Here is a 4,424-nt window from a genome sequence, read left to right on the forward strand (position 1 = left end):
AGTATAGGTCATCCTTGTTTGGTTCAAAGCCCAGAATTCTCCATTTGATCTCCATGCATTGGCCCTCCTACAACTGGAGCTAAAGTACTCTGTAATTATGCTCACATGGACCTGGGTAATGGTTATAGAAAACTATCCTGAGTGAAATGAGCCAAACAAGATCTCAATTCAGGATTATTGACTTGGAAATAGCATACCCATGAAAAGTCTGCTCAGTTTCAATTTTCATTAATATTTATCAAATAAGAATAATACCAATAATAACAATTTTAAGACAGAAATATAATCCTCGTCCAGATAATGGTTATCTTGTGAAGTGGGTCCCAGATAGTGCTGAAGACATAGGTATTTTCATTTATTAAAATGATATAAAATGCTATCTGGAGATCAGCATGGTTAACATTAGATGAGAGGTCCTGATACACAGAACTCCAGAGCACAGCGCAGCTGATCATTTGTCTGGGATGGGAAAGCTAGGAAAAGATGGAGTCAGTGGATATTACTGGAAGAGAAATTTGTCTTTTCTTTCCCCAAATGTTCTTTAGAATTCATTCTGATCACTTGTAGGCTTGAGGGAAAGGTGCTTGAGATTTATTCCCTCTTAAAGAACCAATATCTATGATTCAAAGGGGAACTTTAAATTTTCCACAAAACATCTCCTGAGAAGAGTACAGACATAAAGTGCGAAGATCGCACATAACCACACCCACGACACGACCCTCATCTCAGTCTCTGGGCCCCGGCATACTGGTCATCTGATACATCAACTCTCTCTCACAAAAGGTATAATTTTCTAGCACTTCTGGGATTTTTTAAAGCCTTAGAAAAAAGAAAAATAATAACTTCTTTACAGCAGTTTCCAAGCCGTGATACAATTCGTATCTGATCTGCAAATAAACTGGTTCTCGCTTTACATTGTGTTCCCACAGCTCGGCTCTGTGTTTGGATTTTGTGTAAAAGTTGGGTTTCTCCTTTCATATCTCTGAGAGCTTGTTCCTTAGACAAGACAGAATAATTCAAGTCCTACCGCTCTACTACGCAATTTATCAAATAGATTATTTTTAATAAATATATAATTTTTATTAAGCTAATGAAAGAAAGTTTGACTGGTTTTCTGTGTCTGTCTTTTGGTCTGTTACATCCTACCTATGTCTCTTATTTTGTTTTAAAATGTTTTCCAGTATATGAACAACCTGGATGGTATCATCATCAAAACACCAGGTTGGGATACAGCACAGTTTGTGGAGTCCTTCTAGGCATATATAAAGCTCTTGCTTCAACTCTGAAAAGCACATGAAACTGCACCATGTGGAGACACATACCTCAGGCTCAGCACTAAGAAAGTAGAGGCAGGATGATCAAAAGCCTGAAGTTATCCTCACCTGCATAAAAAGTTTCAGACCATCCCACAGTGCATGAAATCATGCCTCAAAAAAAAAAAAAAGTTTGAATTTTTTTCCTCTCTCAGAATGAATTCAGGGTGAATCGCTCCCACATGAAAACAATCATTTCTCCATTCTCCTTATAGTTATTATGATCCTGGGCTCTGCTTCATTCAATTATTAGGGGTATTATGATAACAGTATTTTAAATACATTTTTTTGTTTCTACTTTATATATGTTGCTGTCTGCATGCATACTTGCATGCCAGAAGAAGGCATCAGGTACCAGGTGGCTACTGGGAACTGAACTTGGGACCTCTGGAAGAGCAGCCAATGCTCTTCACCACAGAGCCACCTCTTCAGCCCTGATAACAGTATTTTTATGACGTTTATAAACTGATATAAGTGATGGACACCATCTTAAAAGTGATTTCATCATTTATATCTTTTTTTTTTCGAGACAGGGTTTCTCTGTGGTTTTGGAGCCTGTCCTGGAACTAGCTCTTGTAGACCAGGCTGGTCTCGAACTCACAGAGATCCACCTGCCTCTGCCTCCCGAGTGCTGGGATTAAAGGCGTGCGCCACCACCGCCCGGCTCATCATTTATATCTTACATAATCCTCCCTCTTTTTGCCTTTTCATGGTTTCTAAATCTTTTGAGGAATTCCCACATTTCATCCCAAAAAAGGAAATGTGATAGGCAGCAGGATGAAGACATGTCAGACTATAAATAATTTTCTGTCAAACTTTTGGGAGACTCTTGAGACATGAAAGAGCCCAATAATGATATTCAGTGGCCATATAAAATGATGGGAGATCTGTACCTAAGGTGGGAAGCAGACCTTGAGATAACCTATCAAAACCTAAGAACAAGAAAATTGTCACTGCTCTAAATGCCACTGGAGGCCACCTGTGGAATCTCTGTGCCTTTCTTTGTCTTCTTTGCTATGTGTAGTATAAGTCGGTAACAAAAGACCTCCCAACCCTTGCTGTTCTGGAATTGTAGAGAGATTTTTATCTCCAGAAAACAGACACAGTCTGGCTAACCCTCTAACGCTAGGGGCTCTCACAAAGCAGTTCATCTGTTATTATCATTCAAAGAGCATTTATTTCCTGGATTTTATCATTTCTCCATTGTAGTCAATTTATCTATACATGAGACATGAAATGACAATGTTTCTGAATACTTTCTGTCTACACAAGAGTAGAATATTTGTCATTTATTTACAGCTGGACCATAGAAGGCTGGCAAGATGTATGATGTGCTTTTAAACATTTGGAGAAATAAACACACTGGTGCCTCTCTGAAAGCTTTTCTCCGTGTCTCCTCATTTCTGTATATCTTTGAGACTTCCCAGGTTTACAGATGTCCACTCTCCAACTTTAACAAGGTTATTTTTGCTGTTAAAACGTCAGGCACACTCCCAAACAGGAGAATTGGGGCCAGATGTCTGTAGTGACAGATGTTACACTATGATAAGCTCCTGGGATCAGAATCAACAGGCAGCTTCTGGCAGAGACCAGCTGAAAAGACAGAAGTTTTATTACCCTGAGTAAAGTTAAGGACTCAATAGCAAATAATCTGTTATTTTGAGATTAGTCCACAAGTTAAGCCTTGAGAGTAGAATAATGGTGGAAAGTCTCTTTAAACAGCAGTGCAACTTCCTGTCTAAAACCACAGTAATAACCTAGTTTACAGTCATCAGCTGATAAGGCTAGTCCCTGCCTCCAATGCTCAGATGTAATAAAACATTCCACTTTTATTTTGCATAAAAACAAGCATGATATAGACAGGTAAATTCATTCTTCAGACTACACTGCTGCATTTGAGAAACATGAGCAAGGCATTTCAACTCTGCCACATTTGAGGCTTCCTAAACAAAAGTCTATGTAACACTACCAGCAGCACAGCTCCACACTGCTGCTCTCGGCAGACCGGGATGTTCCTCTGCGCTTTCACAGACTTGCTCTCAGGCCAATTGCGAGTTTGTAGCTTCAAAGGTCTGCAAAGTTTTCAGTACAGTGAGTCAGAGATAGGGATATTTTTAATAAATGTTTGAAAAAGAGAGGCACTGAGAAGAAAGTAAGACACACCCAAGTTAGAGTTCTTGTTTCCCAAAAGAAAATGAAGATTGGGTGCACTCACGAGTAGGTGCCGGCATCTCCAGAAGAGTAAGCCACTGCCTTAGCATTAGCCACATGGACCATTTTGATGACTCTCAAGGTACATCACCAAAGGTTGCTTTGAGAAAGAAACCTTTTGGATATGTGAGTTGCGTAAGGTCCTTCTAAGGTGAAAGCAGAAACACTAAAGCTGCACAAAGGGCTCAACACATCTTTCTTGTGTAAATGGGGTTTCTCCTGAGACGTCTAGGTAACCGAGGATTTGTGCCCAGAAAGGAGAAGAGCTTTGAGCAGTTGTTAGTCATGCTGAAAGTCTTGCTTTGCTGCTGGCAAGGACTTTAACTAGATTCTAGAACAAGGGCCTGCATTCCTCCCTCTCATGTCCTCTGCCTTTCTATCTTGCCTCAGGATGGTTTCTGTTGCTTCCAGATATAAGTAGCTGCTTTAGTGCAGAGTTGCCATTGCTAAAAACATAGCATTCAAGCAACACAGAACATACTCAGCAGGTTGTGTTTGAGTATTTATTCATCTATATGTGTGTATCACAACAATAAATATTAGAATTTGAGAGGGAGATAGGGTGGAGACATGAGAGATGTAGGAAGGAGAAGAGAAAGGGGTGATGTAATTCATTTTTAGTTAAAATTTAAAATTAAAAAATGATCATGCCTTTATCACATTTGTTTTCCTCAAGACCTCTCTGAATCATGTATTAATACGAACATATTTCATTGGCTGAATGAAGCTTGGGATGGTTAAATGCTCATTGGCTAAGAACATAATAAGGCTGGAATTCAGACCAGGAATCTGAATTTATGTCAGAAAGCTCCTTATGTCTCCTGTTTCTTCCTGAGATTGCCTTAAGAAAGAAGTTTATCACTGGGAAATACCTCAGTGACAATTTGTACCCTTGGAAAA

The sequence above is a fragment of the Microtus ochrogaster genome, unplaced genomic scaffold (genome assembly GCF_000317375.1).
Source record: "Microtus ochrogaster isolate Prairie Vole_2 unplaced genomic scaffold, MicOch1.0 UNK73, whole genome shotgun sequence".
In the NCBI taxonomy this organism is placed as follows: Eukaryota; Metazoa; Chordata; class Mammalia; order Rodentia; family Cricetidae; genus Microtus; species Microtus ochrogaster.